Source organism: Nycticebus coucang, chromosome 21, assembly GCF_027406575.1.
Source record: "Nycticebus coucang isolate mNycCou1 chromosome 21, mNycCou1.pri, whole genome shotgun sequence".
In the NCBI taxonomy this organism is placed as follows: Eukaryota; Metazoa; Chordata; class Mammalia; order Primates; family Lorisidae; genus Nycticebus; species Nycticebus coucang.
The window spans coordinates 41,679,321-41,700,067 of NC_069800.1; the positions used below are offsets into that span (position 1 = coordinate 41,679,321).

At 38.0% G+C, this 20,747-nt stretch overlaps 1 protein-coding gene and 1 non-coding gene across 7 annotated transcripts in view; both read right to left on the reverse strand.

Annotated features, from left to right (window-relative positions):
* The window catches only part of NCOA6 (nuclear receptor coactivator 6), a 136,728-nt gene that overhangs the window by 103,974 nt on the left and 12,007 nt on the right, over positions 1-20,747 (reverse strand). The window lies entirely within an intron of this gene.
* On the reverse strand, positions 12,370-12,502 carry LOC128574376 (small nucleolar RNA SNORA19). Its single transcript, XR_008376746.1, has one exon. It is a non-coding gene; the product is annotated as a small nucleolar RNA SNORA19 (small nucleolar RNA).

A 20,747-nucleotide genomic window follows, 5' to 3' on the forward strand; every position in this document is an offset into this window, starting at 1 on the left:
TTATAAAGAATTGTCCAGCCCAAAAAGTTAATAGTGCCAAAGTTGTATGTATTACCATATTAATGTGAAATTTTAAAAAAAATAGTGGCAAGGTTGAAAAATTCTGAACTACTAACATACATAACAACATAGATGAACCTCAAAAACTTCATGGTGATCAAAAGAATCTACGCATTTCTACAACTGTCCAGAACAGACAAACTAACCTATAATAAGAGAAATTAGATCAGTACTTGGCCTGGGACTAGGGCCTCTGGAATGTAATTATTCTGTATCTTTATTGTAGGGATATATTATATGTGTGTGTCTGTCAAAATGCAAACTATAGTCAAAATGAGTGCATTAATTGTATATAAATTAAAAATAGAAAACTGGTAAAAAAGAATTTGGCAAAGACAAATGAAAAGTACATGGGGGTTCGTTCATGATAGTATTCTACTTTTGTATCTGCTTCAATTTCCATAACAAAATGTTACAAAATACATATACAAATATTAAATGATTCAGGGACAAGTCTTAATTGAACCTCTCAAAATAAAAATACTCAGGATTAAAATCTCATTGTGGGGCAAGGCACAGTGGCTCATGCCTGTAATCCTAGCATTCTGAGAGGCCAAGGCAGGTGGGACTGCCTGAGCTCCTGAGTTCGACAAGCAGCCTGAGTAAGAGTGAGAGGCCGTCTCTAAAAAATTAGCCAGGTGTTGTGGTGGGCACCTGTAGTCCTAGCTACGTGGGAGTCTGAGGCCAGAGAATTGCATGAGCCCAAGTCTGAGGTTGCTATGAGCTATAATGCCAAAGTTTGAGGTTGCTATGAGCTATAATGGCACAACACTCTACTGAGGGTGACAAAGTGAAAACTCTGTCTCCCAAATAAATAAATAAATAGATAGATAGATAGATAAGGATAAATCTCATTGCGGGAATGACCTTTATGTCTATGTTCTTGAAGGAGAGGCTGATGTAAAAGAGAGAAGGAAGACATACAATTTGATATAGGACAAGTAAAGAAAAATCTCATGACTTTTTTTTGTTAACCTGTAATGTCCTATCTAGGTCCAGCCTGCTTTCTGTGGTAGACAGACTTCTAAGATGGCCACCAATTACTCCAGCCTCCTGGTATTTATGCCCTTGTATAATCTCTTCCTGCGGAGTATGACTGGCCTAGTGACTTGCTTCTAACCATCAGAATAGTAAAGGTGATAGGATGTTCACTTCCAAGATTAGGTCAGAAAAGACTGAAACTTCCATTTTCCTAGGAGACTATTTACTGTCTTCTTGACAGCTATCAGCCAGTGAGAAACCAAGGTCCTCAATCCATCATCCCTTGAGGAAATGAATTCTGCCAACAATCAAATGACCTTAAAAGCAGAATCTGCCAAAAATTAAGTGAGCTTGAAAGCAGAATCTCACTCAGTGAAGCACTGAGATGAAACACCAGCTTTGACTACTGCCTGTGAAAGATCCTGAAACAGAGGACCCATCTAAGCTCTGCCCAGATTCCTGACCCATGGAAGCTGCCATAGTAAACAGATGTTGTTTTAAGCTGCTAAATTTATGATAATTGATTATGCAACAATAAGTAACTAACACATCCTCTGTATTAATCCTACTGAATAAACTGGCAATTTTCTACTGTGGATATATGGGCAGCGCCTGTGGCTCAGTGGGTAGGATGCCAGCCCCATATACCGAGGGTGGCGGGTTCAAACCTGCCCCAGCCAAACGGCAACAACAACAACAAAATAGCCAGGCATTGTGGCTGGGCGCCTATAGTCCCAGCTATTTGGGAGGCTGAGGCAAGAGAATCGCCTAAGCCCAAGAGCTGGAGGTTGCTGTTAGCTGTGTGACGCCACAGCACTCCACCAAGGGCGATAAAGTGCAAAAAAAAAAAAAAGGTGGATATACTATTCCTAGATATTTACTCCAATATAAATGAAAAATGTTTACCCACAGACTCACACATGAATGATTACAATAACTTTATTCACAATCATCAAAAATTACAAGCCAGGCACGGTGGCTCATACCTGTAATCCTAGCACTCTAGGAGGCTGAGGTGGGTGGATTGCTTGAGCTCACAGCAACCTCAAACTCTTGGGCCCAAGTAATCCTCCTGCCTCACCCTCCCGAATAGCTGGGACCACAATAGGTGCCCACCACAACGCCCAGTAATTTTTAGAGATGGAGTCTCGCTTTAGCTCAGGCTGGTCTCAAACTTGTGAGCTCAGGCGATCAACCCACCTTGGCCTCCCAGAATGCTGGCATTACAGGTGTGAGCCACCACGCCAAGACCTGTGGAGCCTTCTTTAACTACATCTAACACAACTGGTTCCATTTTTGTACTTTATCCCTCAAATAGTATTCTATCAGTAAATTACCAAATTGCATAAAATCTGGGTCTTCTTGAATTCTACAGTAGCTAAAACTTAGAGAACACTATATGCCGGGCACTGTTCTATGACTAAGTCACAAGTCTCCTCAACCACCAAATGAAATAGGTTCTATTACACACATTTTATAAATGAGGAAACTGAGGCACAAGAAGTAACTTACTTAAGAGCATACAGCTGGAGTGTGCCATGATTAGGGCCAGGCAGATCACCACATCACATTCCACATACTCACACTACTTGAATATTAGGTAAAAGTACATATGCTATCAGCTCATCAAAGACTGACAGGCTCATTCACTCACTCAATAAATATTTAAGCATGCAATATATGTTGTGTTCTAAACGCTAAAGATACAATAATGAAGAAAATACATATGTGGTACCTACTTCTACAGAGTTCTATTAAGAACCTAGATAGACTTAAAGCACAGGATTCTTAAATCAAAATATTTATTCCCTTATTTATATAAATTTATCCAAATGTTTACTAAATAAAAAGTCACAAGTCACAAAGAGGCCACTTCTGCTTTAACTAATTAAGAGCAGAGGTTCCCAAAGTTGTATGCGCTTTACAATCACCTTGGAATCCCTTAAAAATTCCAAAGCCCAGACCATATTCCCAGTCCAATTAAATCACAATGGGAAAGCAGATGAGGAAAGACATCCACAGTTTTCCAAGCTCCACAGGTGATTCCAAGGGGAAAATAAGTTTGGGAAATCACTGAGCTAGAGTTTCATAAAATTTATTCATGACTTAGAGATAGGTGAATGTAAACAACTATATACATTTGACTTTCTTTGAGATTTGTAAGGTAGCTTTGAACTCCTCCACAAAATAGTGAATTTTGAGAACATCAAAGAACCAAATAAATAATTATTTTCCAGGCTGGGAGTGGTGACTCAGGTCTGTAATTCTAGCACTTTGGGCAGCTGAGGCAGGTAGATTACTTGAGCTCAGGAGTCTGACACCAAGCTGAGCAAGAGCAAGACCCCTTTTCTACCAAAAATAGAAAAACTAGCTGGGTGCTATGGCAGGTACTTGTAGTCCCACCTACTTGGGAGGCTGAGGCAAGAGGATTGCTTGAGCCCAAGAGTTTGAGGTTTCTGTGAGCTATGACACCATTATTTTCCTTCTTAGTTTGGACAAAATCCACATACCAAATGCAACTTGCCCAAGTAAAATACCTTATAGACACTGATATCAAAATGCCTCCTTTGTGGCCTGGCACAGTGGCTCACACCTATAATCTTAGCACTCTGGGAGGCTGTGGCGGGAAGATCCCTTGAGCTCAGGACCAGCTGGAGCAAAAGCGAGACCCTAAATCTACTAAAAATTAAAAAAAAAATAAGCCAGGCATTGTGGCAGGTGCCTGTAGTCTACTCTGGAGGTTGAGGCAGGAGGATCACTTGAGCCTAGGAGTTTGTGGTTGCTGTGAGCTAGTCTGAGGCCACAGCACTCTAGCCTGGGCAACAGAGTCAGAAAGAATCTGTCTTAAAAACAAAAAGAAAGAAAGAAAAGAAAAAAAGCCTTCTTTTTAAAAGTAAAATTCAATTCTTTGTTTCAATTGAAACTAAGTCTTTTATAAACTGAATTTTCGTATGTATTCTATAGAACCAACAGATCTGTTTATCAACTCTCTGACCACTCTCAGAGAGTGGTCCTCATTCCACCCAGGACTTAGACAAAAGGGAATAAGGGCAAAGAGGAAAAAGAGAAACCTCAGAAGAAAAGATTAAATAAAAACCAATTAACCTATTCAAAATAAATGTTGGTGACCGGCCAAATTCCTTCTACCAGTGTTTCTACTTATTTTACTCTACAAAGAATTGTAAAAGACACGAGATAATCAACAGTCTCTAGTCCAGTGGTTTTTAACAAGTAAAGCTTATAAACACCAAGGAGGCTCAAAGTATTTTCAAACTATCTCAGCAGTGGTTACAGAAGGGTGTTCATTTTCTAACTCATTATTCTTAAGACTTGTGTATTTTATGTGTTACACTTCAATCAACACATTTTAAAAATCAGATATATTTGTCCTAGGCAGAATCTCTGAAAGGTCCTAATTAAGTAGGTAACACTTTCCCACTCTTTCTGTAGCAAGTCCTAAAGTATTTTGATAATATTATACTTTTTTTTTTTTTTTTAAGACAGAGTATTACTTTGTCGCCCTCGGTAGAGTGCCCTTGCATCACAGAGCACAGCAATCTCCAGCTCTTGGGCTTAGGCGATTCTCTTGCCTCAGCCTCTTGAGTAGCTAGGACTACAGGTGCCCACCACAATACCTAGCAATTTTTTGTTGCAGTTTGGCCGGGGCCAGGTTTGAACGGGCCACCCTCAGTATATGAGGCCAGTGCCCTACTCACTGAGCACAGGTGCCACCCAATAATATTATACTTCTAATTGAACATTTACTATCCTACTTAGACTGAAAAAAAAAAAAACTGCATTATAAATGACTAAAAAAAACAAATAAGCAAACAAATTCATGTAAAAGACAGAACAGATGTTCTGAGTTCACAACTGTGCACTACTGCAGCTACTGCACCATCCATGTAAGGAAATTCAAGCCTGATGCCCATGTAATCATTTCCTAACCTCAGTATCTTTTTAATGCTCTCATTGAATACATGTCAGATTATTATTAGTAAAACTAATTGGTTACATACTTGGGATAGACTAGCATTAAATATAACAAAAAGAGGTGACATAATGGAAAGAGGGCCAGAGGCTGAGCCTAGCGGGGTGAGTGTGTCTTGAGTTCTAGTTGCGCCCTTTAATAAAGCTGTTGTATGGTTTTGGGCAGGACACAATCTCTCTAGGCCAGAAAGTCTTAAATTATAAAATAAGAAGATGGATCACGAGATATAGAGCTAAACAGAAATTCAGGCTCCATCTAGGTTAAAGAAAATTCAAGGAATTTTATTATTCTCCTATATGCTTTTTCTTAAATCAATGAATTATCTCATTCAAATGTTTTTTGAGTAGCTCAGGTACTTGCCTCATAAACATATTCTTCAGCTTGTGTCAAATGCAGACTTTCCAGATTTGTTATCTAGTTGCAAAAACCTCTCCCTTTCAAAAATAGCTAATAATAATATCCTTGACACTTTATCATTATCATCATGAGACTCTTCTGCATGAATTTTAAAAAACCTTATCTTGGGCGGCGCCTGTGACTCAAGGAGTAGGGTGCCAGCCCCATATACTAGAGGTAGTGGGTTCAAACCCAGCCCCGGCCGAAAACATACATACAAACAAACAAAAAAAAAAAAACCTGGGTGGTGCCTGTGGCCCAGTGAGTAGGGCGCTGGCCCCATATACTGAGGGTGGTGGGTTCAAACCTGGCCCCAGCCAAACTGCAACAAAAAAATAACCAGCCATTGTGGCAGGCGCCTGTAGTCCCAGCTACTCAGGAGGCTGAGGCAAGAGAATCACCTAAGCCCAAGAGCTGGAGGTTGCTGTGAGCTGTGACACTACAGCACTCTACAGAGGGTGACAAAGTGAGACTCTGTCTCTAAAAAATAAATAAATAAAAAACCTTATCTTGAAAGAAGATGGCAGCCGAGTAACAGCTTCCTTGCATCTGGGCACCATGAGTCTGGGGAGATAGGACTCCAGGCATCTCTGGCTGGTGGGATCTGCCTATCATCACCCCTGAGAGGATACAGGGAGTCAGCAAGAGACTTCTGGACCCCAAGAGGAGGACTAAAACAGTGGAAAACCGGCAAGTGGTCGCGTGTGTTCAATCCGTCTAAACCCGCCCACAACTTCCGCAGGCACGAGAACTTAAACAGCAAGAGGAAGTGAAAGGAAAATTAGGGCAAGGAAACAGATAAAAGAAATCACTCATGAGGAAGAAACAGCAGAAAACTCCAGGCAACATGAAGAACCAGTCCAGAACAACCCTGCCAAGGGACCATGAGGTAGTTACTGCAGAGGATTCCACCTATACAGAAATGTTAGGAATGACAGAAAGGGAATTTAGAATACACATGTTGAAAACAATGAAAGAAATGATGGAAACAATGAAGGAAACTGCTAATAAAGTGGAAATTAACCAAAAGGAAATTCAAAAACAGAATCAAATAAGAGATGAACGATATGAAGAATATAAAAAGGATATAGCAGAGCTGAAGGAAATGAAACAATCAGGGAACTTAAAGATGCAATGGAAAGTATCAGCAACAGGTTAGACCATGCAGAAGAAAGAATTTCAGAGGTAGAAGACAAAGTTTTTGAGATAACTCAGATAGTAAAAGAGGCAGAAAAGAAGAGAGAGAAAGCAGAACGTTCACTGTCAGAATTATGGGACTTTATGAAGCGTTCCAACATACGAGTTATAGGAATTCCAGAAGGGGAAGAAGAATGCCCCAGAGGAATAGAAGTCATACTAGATAATATTATAAAAGAAAATTTCCCAAATATCACCAAAGATTCTGACACACTGCTTTCAGAGGGCTATCGGACCCCAGGTCACCTCAACTCTAACCGAGCTTCTCCAAGACACATTGTGATGAACCTGTCCAAAGTCAAGACAAAAGAAAAGATTCTGCAAGCTGCCAGGAGTAAGCGCCAGTTGACCTACAGGGGCAAATCCATCAGAGTGACTGCAGACTTCTCTAATGAAACTTTCCGAGCAAGAAGACAATGGTCATCTACCTTTAATCTACTTAAACAGAATAATTTCCAGCCTAGAATTCTGTACCCTGCTAAGCTTCAAAATTGACGGAGAAATCAAATCATTTACGGATATACAAACATTGAGGAAATTCGCCACAACAAGACCAGCTCTACAAGAAATACTTCAATCTGTTCTGCACACTGACCACCACAATGGATCAGCAGCAAAGTAAGAACTCAGAAATTAAAGGACAGAACCTAACCTCCACACTGATGCAAAAGATAAAACTAAGCAATGGACTCTCACAAAATAAGACGAATAGAATACTACCACACTTATCAATTATCTCAATAAATGTTAATGGCTTGAATTCCCCACTGAAGAGACATAGATTGGTTGACTGCATTAAAAAACACAAGCCATCCATTTGCTGTCTGCAAGAAACACACCTGGCTTCAAAAGACAAATTAAAGCTCCGAGTCAAGGGTTGGAAGACAATTTTTCAGGCAAATGGAATTCAGAAGAAAAGAAAGAGTTGCAATCTTATTTTCAGATACATGTGGATTTAAAGCAACTAAAGTCAAAAAAGACAAAGATGGTCACTTTATATTGGTCAAGGGAAAAATGCAACAAGAAGACATTTCAATTCTAAATATCTATGCACCCAATTTAAATGCTCCCAGATTCTTGAAACAGACCTTACTCAGTCTGAGCAATATGATATCTGATAATACCATAATAACAGGGGACCTTAACACTCCTCTTACAGAGCTGGACAGATCCTCTAAACAGAAATTAAACAAGGATATAAGAGATTTAAATGAGACCCTAGAACAACTGTGCTTGATAGACGCATATAGAACACTCCATCCCAAAGATAAAGAATATACATTCGTCTCATCACCCCATGGAACATTCTCCAAAATTGATCATATCCTGGGACACAAAACAAATATCAACAGAATCAAAAGAATTGAAATTTTACGTTGTATCTTCTCAGACCATAAGGCACTAAAGGTGGAACTCAACTCTAACAAAAATGCTCGACCCCACCCAAAGGCATGGAAATTAAACAATCTTCTGTTGAATAACAGATGGGTGCAGGAAGAAATAAAACAGGAAATCATTAACTTCCTTGAGCATAACAACAATGAAGACACAAGCTACCAAAACCTGTGGGATACTGCAAAAGCAGTTTTGAGAGGAAAATTCATCGCTTTAGATGCCTACATTCGAAAAACAGAAAGAGAGCACATCAACAATCTCACAAGAGATTTTATGGAATTGGAAAAAGAAGAACAATCTAAGCCTAAACTCAGTAGAAGAAAAGAAATATCCAAAATCAAATCAGAGATCAATGAAATTGAAAACAAAAGAATCATTCAGAAAATTAATGAAACAAGGAGTTGGTTTTTTGAAAAAATAAATAAAATAGATAAACCATTGGCCAGACTAACGAGGAATAGAAAAGTAAAATCTCTAGTAACCTCAATCAGAAATGATAAAGGGGAAATAACAACTGATCCCACAGAGATACAAGAGATCATCTCTGAATCTACCAGAAACTCTATGCCCAGAAATTTGACAATGTGAAAGAAATGGATCAATATTTGGAATCACACCCTCTCCCTAGTCTCAGCCAGGAAGAAATAGAGCTCCTGAACAGACCAATTTCAAGCACTGAGATCAAAGAAACAATAAAAAATCTTCCAACCAAAAATGCCCTGGTCCAGATGGCTTCACTCCAGAATTCTATCAAACCTTCCAGGAAGAGCTTATTCCTGTACTGCAGAAATTATTCCAAAAAATTGAGGAAGAAGGAATCTTCCCCAACACATTCTATGAAGCAAACATCACCCTGATACCAAAACCAGGAAAAGACCCAAACAAAAAGGAGAATTTCAGACCAATCTCACTCATGAATATAGACGCAAAAATTCTCAACAAAATCCTAGCCAATAGATTACAGCTTATCATCAAAAAGTCATTCATCATGGCTCACGCCTGTAATCCCAGCACTGTGGGAGGCTGAGGAGGGAGGATTGCTTGAGCTCAGGAGTTCGAGGCTTGTCTGAGCAAGAGTGAGACCCCGACTCATGAAAAAAAATGGAAAAACCCAGCCGGGCGCCGCGGCGAGCGCCTGTAATCCCAGCGGCTTCGGAGGCTGAGGCAGCAGGATGCCCACAGCCGGAGTCTGAGGTTGCAGTGAGCTACGATGCCATTGCCCTCTGCTCAGGGCATAGGGTAGAACTCTGTCTCGACAAAAAAAAAAAAAAAAAAAAAAAAAGTCATTCATCATGATCAAGTAGGCTTCATCCCAGGGATGCAAGGCTGGTTTAACATACGCAAGTCTATAAACGTTATCCACCATATTAACAGAGGCAAAAATAAACATCACATGATCCTCTCAATAGATGCAGAAAAAGCATTTGATAAAATCCAGCATCCTTTTCTAATTAGAACACTGAAGAGTACAGGCATAGATGGCACATTTCTAAAACTGATTGAAGCTATCTATGACAAACCCACAGCCAATATTTTACTGAATGGAGTAAAACTGGAGTTCCTCTTAGAACTGGAACCAGACAAGGTTGTCCTCTGTCACCTTTACTGTTCAACGTAGTGCTGGAAGTTCTAGCCGATACAATTAGGCAAGACAAGGAAATAAAGGGAATCCAAATGGGAGCAGAGGAGGTCAAACTCTCCCTCTTTGCTGACGACATGATCTTATACTTAGAGAACCCCAAAGACTCAACCACAAGACTCCTAGAAGTCATCAAAAAATACAGTAATGTTTCAGGATATAAAATCAATGTCCACAAGTCAGTAGCCTTTGTATACACCAATAACAGTCAAGATGAGAAGCTAATTAAGGACACAACTCCCTTCACCATAGTTTCAAAGAAAATGAAATAACTAGGAATATACCTAACGAAGGAGGTGAAGGACCTCTATAAAGAAAACTATGAAATCCTCAGAAAGGAAATAGCAGAGGATATTAACAAATGGAAGAACATACCAAGCTCATGGATGGGAAGAATCAACATTGTTAAAATATCTATACTTCCCAAAGCAATCTACCTATTCAATGCCATTCCTATCAAAATACCAACATCGTACTTTCAAGATTTGGAAAAAATGATTCTGCGTTTTGTATAGAACCGGAAAAAACCTCGTGTAGCTAAGGCAGTTCTCTGTAACAAAAATAAAGCTGGGGGCATCAGCATACCAGATTTTAGTCTGTACTACAAAGCCATAGTGCTCAAGACAGCATGGTACTGGCACAAAAACAGAGACATAGACACTTGGAATCGAATTCAAAACCAAGAAATGAAACTAACATTTTACAACCACCTAATCTTTGATAAACCAAACAAGAACATACCTTGGGGGAAAGACTCCCTATTCAATAAATGGTGTTGCGAGAACTGGATGTCTACATGTAAAAGACTGAAACTGGACCCACACCTTTCCCCACTTACAAAAATTGATTCAAGATGGATAAAGGACTTAAATTTAAGGCATGAAACAATAAAAATCCTCAAAGAAAGCATAGGAAAAACACTGGAAGATATTGGCCTGGGGAAAGACTTCATGAAGAAGACTGCCATGGCAATTGCAACAACAACAAAAATAAACAAATGGGACTTCATTAAACTGAAAAGCTTCTGTACAGCTAAGGAGACAATAACCAAAGCAAAGAGACAACCTACACAATGGGAAAGGATATTTGCATATTTTCAATCAGACAAAAGCTTGATAACTAGGATCTATAGAGAACTCAAATTAATCCACATGAAAAAAGCCAACAATCCCATATATCAATGGGCAAGAGACATGAATAGAACTTTCTCTAAAGATGACAGACGAATGGCTAACAAACATATGAAAAAATGTTCATCATCTCTGTATATTAGAGAAATGCAAATCAAAACAACCCTGAGATATCATCTAACCCCAGTGAGAAGGGCCCACATCACAAAATCTCAAAACTGCAGATGCTGGCGTGGATGTGGAGAGAAGGGAACACTTTTACACTGCTGGTGGGACTGCAAACTAGTACAACCTTTCTGGAAGGAAGTATGGAGAAACCTCAAAGCACTCAAGCTAGACCTCCCATTTGATCCTGCAATCCCATTACTGGGCATCTACCCAGAAGGAAAGAAATCCTTTTATCATAAGGACACTTATACTAGACTGTTCATTGCAGCTCAATTTACAATCGCCAAAATGTGGAAACAGCCTAAATGCCCACCAACCCAGGAATGGATTAACAAGCTGTGGTATATGTATACCATAGAATACTATTCAGCCATTAAAAAAAATGGAGACTTTACATCCTTCGTATTAACCTGGATGGATGTGGAAGACATTATTCTTAGTAAAGCATCACAAGACTGGAGAAGCATGAATCCTATGTACTCAATTTTGATATGAGGACAATTATTGACAATTATGGTTATGGGGGGAAACAGAAAGAGGGATGGAGGGAGGGGGGTCGGGCCTTGGTGTGTGTCACACTTTATGGGGGCAAGACATGATTGCAAGAGGGACTTTACCTAACAATTGCAATCAGTGTAACCTGGCTTATTGTACCCTCAATGAATCCCCAACAATAAAAAAATAATAAGAAGAAGAAGAAAAAAAAAAAACCTTATCTTATGGAATAAGTTCAGACTTATAGTGCGTGAGTTATTTTTTAATGAAAAATATGTGTACAGAGTATCTCTTAATTTCTTTTTTTTTTTTTTGTAGAGACAAGAGTCTCACTTCATGGCCCTCGGTAGAGTGCCGTGGCCTCACACAGCTCACAGCAACCTCCAACTCCTGGGCTTAAGCGATTCTCCCGCCTCAGCCTCCCAAGTAGCTGGGACCACAGGCGCCTGCCACAACGCCCAGCTATTCTTTGTTTGCAGTTTGGCCAGGGCTGGGTTTGAACCCCCCACCCTCGGTATATGGGGCTGGCGCCCTACCGACTGAGCCACAGGTGCCGCCCTTAATTTTTTTTTTTTAATCTTTTATTGCACAGAAAACATGGAGTTAATAACAGCCACTATTTACTTAGCATTTTTTATATGCAATGTCATGACAGTCATGGCAAGCAGAATTCATGCCCATTTTATCCCAAGAAAAAAAACTGAAGCTCAGAGAATCAGAGCACTTGCTGAAGCTGGAATTAGAATTCCAGGCTATCAACTCCAAAGTCTGCTCTGAACCATCATACATGGATTATACTATCCTTCAAACATATCTTTTAAAATCCTAGTTTCCCAAAACAGAAAACCTAAATGGTCACATCTTTTGTAGAAAAAGACCTGTTATTTACCTAATACATTTAACCACTTTCTATAGTTTCTTGTCTGAAGGAGACTGGCAGTATTACTACTTACAGTTATACTGCTAATTAACCTTCAACTATTTGTATAGCACATAAGAAATAACACTGCTCACATATAAAGAAAGCAGGTCTTAATTTCTAATCTACCATAATCTGAATACTTTCAATAGATGTATTTATTCAACCACCTTTTACCAACTGCTAGTAGCACTCTACAAGGTGCTTCCCTGCTCTTAAAGTTAATACTGTATATAACAAAAAATCTGTGGCATAGATAATTGAAATAACATTATTTTTATGAATACCTAAATCTGCATCTTACACTTCCAGTACTTAATAAACTAAGTTGGTCTTTTAACCATATAGCCTTAAATGTTTTAGGATAACTTATAAGGCATTTTAAAGGTGTCTAAATAAACAGTTAAATGCAAACTATTAAAGATGATTTACATTGGCACAACTAAGGTAAGATACAATCTCACCCTCCCTACAGCCTTTCGTGAGGTCCTTATAAAACTATTACATGCTTCCTATTCTCAAATCCAGAGCTCCCAAGGGAAAATTTGTACAGATCTCCAGCCAAAGCAGAGAAACTCAGTGCCCTCAAAGGATCAACAAACTGCCCTGGTTTGCTCTTGGTAGGGATAATAGACAAATTAAAGGGATTAGGGAATATCAATACTATTTTTTTACTTCAATCTGGACATTTTAGTAAAAGAAACAAAAATCAGTGAACTATGAAACCTGAAATTTCCAAAACTACTCATATATATATATATATATATATATATAAAGTTGATAATACAATCAACACATAGTTGACAATTCAATCAAGCATAGTATAAACCAATGGAATAAGTCAGAGGCTCAATGAGACTCTCCTCCATCATCTTAGATACCACAGTACGTGAATAAAATAAAATTTAGAGAAAAAACACTTCATACATCATGTTCTAATTATGAATACTACCTCATGCTTAATAGTAAAGCTACAATCAAAAACATAGGTTTGCAGTACCAATCTTTTAATTCATGTTCTAAATATACAAATAACATTGAGAAATTGATAGAACCCTAAAAATTTTAGAAAATAATAAAATATTTCCTAAAAACAATTTGAGAATCTGAGCAGAGTAAGAACTAGAGCTTGGCAATAATCTAGTCCAGTATCTTCATGGAATGAATGGAAAACTTAAAGCCCAAGTGAACAATTTGTCCAAAGCTTTTAGTAGTAGGGAAGTCTTGCATTTCACGTGTTATATAATGAATGCTGTCTTGCCACAAGACAGTAATTGAAGACAACTTTAAAAAACAATGGTTTTTCGCTTGGCACCTGTAGCTCAGCGGCTAGGGTACCAGCCACGTACACTGGAGCTAGCAGGTTCGTACCCAGCCCGGGCCTGCCAAACAGCAATGATAACTTCAACCAAAAAACAGCTGGGCATTGTGGTGGGCAACTGTAGTCCCAGCTACTTGGGAGGCTGAGGCAAGAGAATTGCTTAAGCCCAAGAGTTTGAGGTTGCTGTGGGGTGTGACGCCACAAGGGTGACATAGTGAGAGGGGACACAGTGAGACTCTGTCTCCAAAAAACAAACAAACAAAAAGCAATGGCTTTCTTCCCCTATTAAGTTACTCTGGGACGAGTTAAAGGAAAGTCCTTAGATTATCATTCTAAGAATCAGTCATGTTTCTTTTCCCTTGTCTTAATATATTTACGACAATTTTGTTAAGCTTTTCTTTTTTCTTTCTTTCTTAATTTGTTTTGCTTTATATTCTTGTAATTGTCATTTTCTAAATCAAATGCTTAAATCCTAAAACCAATTTTCAGATCTTGCAACTACCATTTCATCATTATTGATGACTCAGATATGAACACAGTGACTGTGCTAAGCAAACTTGCAGAAAGAACTGTATTAGGTAGATGTACTAATATTCTCAAACAGAAGGATAGCATCCAAATGGTACAATTCAAAAAGCAAGTACTCAAAGCTTAAATTTGAAAACTAAAAAATTTAATATTGTGTTTAGCTCCCAAACAATGGAGAAAAGATAATTTTTTGATCTGAAGAAGAAATTCAGGCAGGCTCAGTGGTCACAGGTCACACCTGTAAATCCCAGCACTTTGGGAGGTTGAAGCGTGAGGATCACTTGAGGCAAGTTTAAAACAAGCCTGAGTAACAGAAAGATCTGATCTCTACAACAAATAGGCCTGGTGGTGCACACCTGTATTCCCAGCTATCTGGAAGGGTGAGGCAAGAAGATAGCTTGAACCTAGGAGCTTGAGGTTACAGTGAGCACTCTACTCTAGGCAACAGAGGGACATCTTGTCTCAAAAAAAAAAAAAAAAAAAAAAAGAAGAAGAAGAAATTCAATAGTAAGATACACCTGCTCCAGTGTAACCTGGTTTCTTGTGCCCTCAATGAATCCCCAACAATTAAAAAAAAAAAAAAAACAGATACACCTACTCATTTGTATTAAAAAACAAAGAAATAGGGGTGACATCTAGAGCACAGTGGGTAGGGCGCCGGCCACATACACCAAGACTGGCAGGTTCAAATCCAGCCCAGGCCAGCTAAAAAAACAGCAATGACCTAGCCAGGCATTGTGGCAGACACCTGTAGTCCCAGCTACTACGAAGGCTGAGGCAAGAGGATCACTTGAGCCCAAGAGTTTGAAGTTGCTATGAACTATGATGCCACAGCGCTCTACCCAGGATGACAAAGTGAGACTATGTCTCAAAAATAAAAAAAATAAAAAACAAAGAAATAAATCTCCAGAAAAACTGCAAAAAAGAGAAAAAAACATTAAACAATAAAACATAGAAATCTAGAAGAATTATTAATTTCAGTGGAGTGGTAATGAGTAAGACATGAACCCAGAAACCATACAGAAAAAAGATAGAAATTATTAGATAAAAACTAAAATAGTCTGTATGTCAAAAGAAACCACAAAGTCAAAAGCCAAATGACAGACTGGGGATAATACATTTGCACCAAATATAAACAATGTTAATATCGCAAATATTCAAAAGCACCTGCAAATTGATTAAAAAGTTAAAACATTAACAACCCAAGAGAAAACTGGGTTAGGGATTTGAAGAGGTGATTTGCAGCATAGCAAATACAAATAACCAATCAATGTATTAATGGTCAGGGAAATGACCAGGGGGAAATTAAAATAAAATACTTTATATTCCGTCACCTGACAAAAATTAAAAAGATATGTTATCCAGCACCAGTGGAAATAAGAACAGTGACAATCTTTGTGGAAAATAACCTAGCAGTTCATAATAAGACTGATATAAGTAGATCTTTTAGCCCACATTTGGAATTTATGCCACAGAATTAAAGATTCCATTACTTAAAGATATACTCATATGCATGAGGAAGTCTACTACAATACTGTTTGTGATGAGAAAAATCATAAACAACTTGAACACCCACAGAGTGAAACCTACATAAACAGAATACTATGCAGCAAGCGAAAAATTTAAATATTGGTTTAATGATTTAGAACAGTGGTTCTCAACCTTCCTAATGCATCCTAATGCCGCGACCCTTTCATACAGCTCCTCATGTTGTGGTGACCCCAAACCATAAAATTATTTTTGTTGCTACTTCATAACTGTAATTTTGCTACCGTTATGAATTGTAATGTAAATATCTGATATGCATCTTCATAACTGTAATTTTGCTGTTATGAATCATAATGTAAATATCCTAATTTTGTTTTCAGGATGTATTTTCATTGTTACAAAGGGGTCACAAACCACAGGTTGAGAACCGCTGATTTAGAAGGAAGTGTATGATATCCTAAAAAAAAAAAAAAAGTTGTAGAATCATAATAATCACATAAAATGAGAGAAAATGAATCCGTACATAATGCATATTTGTGTTTCTACAAAGCACAGAGAAAATATAGAAGAATCAAGCTAGGCTATTACACTTGGGTAGTTTGTAAGATAGAAATTGGAGAAGAGATGGTTGTTTTTCTCCTCATACACCAAATGATGCTCAGCTTGTTACCATAAGCATACATTCTTTCTGTGGTTAGAAAGGAAAATTCTATTTATACTTAAGCATGAGGCGAGCATAGTAGCTCATGCCTATAATCCCAGCACATTGGGAGGCTAAAGCAGGAGGATTGCTTGAGGCCAAGAGCTTGAGGCTTCAGTGAGCTATGATTGTGTCACTGTGCTCCAGCAGTGAAGGATGTCAGTTTTGAGACCCTGTCTCAAAAAAAGAGGGAGGTTTTTGATGCAAGAGACATCACAAAATCCTGTCAAAGAAATAACCCCTATTATATTATTGTAATCTGTACCTTTTTTTTTTTTTTGGTTAAATTTTATATTGTGCCACTTGAAATTCATCTTTTATAACAATGCACCTTTCTGTGTTACACTGAATAAAAATTGTAAACGCGTAGTACAAACATAAAAGTATCGAATCTACAGTTAATAAATGGTCAAATGCTATGAAAAATCAGTATAAGCAAGATAAGATACATTTATTACTTAAAAAATTCTCATCCTTGATAAAAATTTAAAAAATTGCTAATCACAAAAGAAAAAAATGTAACTTTACAATGAAGCGATCTAGCACTCACTATATAACCCTGTGAGCAAACTTATCATCAGTAACAAGAGACACATGATATGATGGAAAATGAATATTTAAGCATGTATATTTGTCAAAATGATTAACTTGAATCTAATCAAGTCTTTTTTTTCTCTTTTTTTTTTTTTTTGAGATGGAGTCTCACTGTTGCCCTGGGTAGAGTGCTGTGGCATCATCATAGCACAAAGCAACCTCAAAATCCTGGGTTCCAGCGATCCTCTTGCCTCAGCCTCCCAGGTAGCTGGGACTACAGGTGTGCACCACCATATCCAGTTAGCTGTTTCTATTTTTAGTAGAGATGGTGTCTCACTCTTGCTCAGGCTGGTCTTGAACTCCTGAGCTCGAATAATCCACCTGCCTTGGGCACCCAGAGTGCTATAGGCATGAGTCTCCACATCCAGCCTAATCAAGTCTTCATAATCTTTTAAACCTTCCAGTTCAGGGAAATAAAAGGAATAAAAAACTAAGTTAAATGCTATGAAGAAAACAGATAAATCTAGAATGTAGGAGGCGCAACAAAAGAAAACTGCTCTGCTGTCAACAAATCACTGTCATAGAATAAGGAGAGGAGGCATAGCTGGGAAATAGAAGTGTTCCTGGTTAAAAAAAGGAATACAGGAATAACAGGCAAATGCTATGCATGGCCCTTAATTTGACTGCACTTCCAACAAGTCAGGTATAAAAGTCATTTTGGAAAAAAAATGGAGAAACTTAAATACAGACTTAATATTAGGTAATATTAAGGAATTACTATTAATTTTTTTAGGCACAATAATCAGATTGTGATTCTGCAGGAGAATGTCCTTATTTGTAAGATGCATGCTAAAGTATTTAACAGCATTGTATCATGATGCCTATGCTTGAAATTTTTCATGACAAAATATTTAAAATATCCAAAAATGTCCCCACAAACTTTGAGGCACCATTATTGTACTAGAAGAAAAATATAAAATTCAATTTTAACTAGTAGCTATTTGGCAATATAAGCTGGTAGTCATTCTAAAAAATAATCTGAAATGTGGCTAAAAGGGCTATCCTTAAACCTAATTAAATCACTTTAGGAAATATATTTTAAGAAATAATTGGGAGAGGCCAGGCATGGTAGCTTGCACCCGTAATTCCAGCATTTTGGGAGGCCAGGTGGGAGGACCTCTTGAGACCAGGAGTTTCAGACCAGCCTGGGCAACACAGTAAGACCCCCTCTCTAAAATAAAAATAAAATAAAATGGGGATATATATTTTTTGAGAAAATAAAAACAATGCAAATATAGAATCAGGAAGAATTGCCTAAGAACAAATAAGGAAGCACCTGAGGGCTATACTAATCACAAAGCAAACATAACTAACATTAAAAAGACACAGAAAAAGAAATATGTATCATTAACTCAGATAGCATTTAGTCTCAATTCTTTCTATTAGTTTCATAAAATAGTACTTAGTATTCCTCAACTCTTTCCAGATACTTTAAAAATATGGAAAACCTGAAAAGGGTTCAGAGAAAAAGGTAAAGGATAGGATGGGAAAAGAGGTGCTTTGGAGAAAAGTTTGAAAGAAAATGAAGATTGACATGATTATTAATACTGAAATTCACGGAGAGGCTTTTGAATATAGACCCTGAAAAGCTGACTTATCTCTCAATGCTCACAGTTGACTAAGATTAAAAAGCTAAGTAAAACACAGAAAGTTTTGTTGTTGTTTTATGCAAAAGGGATTTCTTGACCGTTCTGGTGAAAAGTTATTGGCATAGGCAAATGAAAAAGGCTAGGTGTGTTAAATCATCGACCATCTGTTTTTCTTCAGGGTGTTTACTTATCCATGATCACCTGATCATAGAATCTCCCTAAAGCTTGGATCAGTTTTCCAAAGCTTGAATCAGTTATCCACCATTTCAAAAGGCGCTATCTTGGGTGGCACCTGTGGCTTAGGGAGTAGGGCACTAGCCCCGTATACTGAGGGTGGCAGGTTCGAACCCGGCCCTGGCCAAACAGCAACAACAACAATAACAACAACAACATGTGCTATCCTGTTCCCACACACTGCTCACTCAACATTCAAATGTGTTAGACCTGGCATCCAGGACCTCAAAAAACTACTCTGGCTTCATTCTTCACAATTCAACACACCAGTAAATCAGACTTCTACTTCGTTACCTAAATATCCCTTATTGTGCTTCTCTCCTCAACTCCACTTACTACAACCTTATTCTTCCATTGATTTAGTAAATTTTATTTATTTATTTATTTTGGACACAGTTTCACTCTGTTGCCCTGCTTAAAGTGCAATAGCGTTAAGGAAATCTATGCCATCTCCATGTCCTGGGCTCAAGTGATCCTCCTGCCTCAGCCTCTTGAGTAGCTGTGACTACAGGCATGCACCACAACACCTGGGTAATTTTTTTCTATTATTAGTAGAGAAAGGGTCTGACCAGTGCTCTGACTTGTCTCTAATTCCTGAGCTCACTGATCCTCCAGACTTCACCTCCAAGAGTGCTAGGAAATACAGGTATGAAAAACCATGCCAGCCCATTTATTTACTAAATTTTAATGTCTCTGTGTCATCTCAAATGTCACCTATTATGGGTTGAACTGTGTCTCCCCCACAAAGTACATTAAAGTCCTAATCCTCATTATCTCAAAATGTGCCCTGATTTGAAAATAGGGTCACTGTTCATGTAATTAGTTAAGATGAGGTCATATTGGAATAGGGTGAGCCCTTAATCCAATATGACACGTGTCCTTATAAGAGGGAAATTTGGACACAGAGAGACACATAGAGATTGGAATGATGCAGATGCAAGCAAAGAAACAATAACAACTGACAGAAGGTAGAAAGAGGCAAGTAAAAATTCTACCCGAAGTCTCAGACGGAGGATGGACCTCCTGATAATTCTGAATTTGGGTTCTGTCCTCTAGAACAGTAAGAGAATAAAATTCTGTTGTTTTAAGTCACTCGGTTTGTGGTACTTTATTACAGATGCCTTAGGAACCTAATATACCTTTTCCATGAAGTCTTCTTTAAATTCCCATAGAACTTATCATCTAAGATGCTTAAGTTTTTTTTTTATGGTTTTTCTTTCTTTTTTTTTTATTAAATCAAAGCTGTGTACATTAATGTGATCATGGGGCACCATACACTGGTTTTATAGACCGTTTGACACATTTTCATCACACTGGTTAACATAGCCTTCCTGGCATTTTCTTAGTTATTGTGCTAAGACATTTACATTCCACATTTACTAAGTTTCACATATACCCTTGTAAGATGCACTGCAGGTGTAATCCCACCAATCTCCCTCCCTCTTCCCACCTCCACCTTCCCTCCCCTCCCTTTCCCCCTTCCCCCTATTCTTAGGTTGTAACTGGGTTATAGCTTTCATGTGAAAGCCATAAATTTAAGAAGATACTTAAGTTTTAAAAATTTTAATGAATGTTTTCATATAAAAAATACTATATTTTCTACCCTTTTTACTTATGTTTATATCATCTGCCAGATGAATTAGTTTTCTGGATGGCAGAAACTAATTATTCATCAACTGCATATGCTGCTCAACATCTGGTAGGCAATCAGTCTATACCGACTACCATGACCAAATTTTTCTCCACACTTAAAAATTATTTCTGATCTTAATGGTTGATCTCCAAACAAACTACAGAGCTAAACACCTCAAAATAATTCAACTGAAGATTCATTTTCCTTAGGAAACATTCCTAGGTTTTACGGACAAATATTATTGATAAATAAAACTGACATATTACATCAATGTATGGTAGAACCTCTG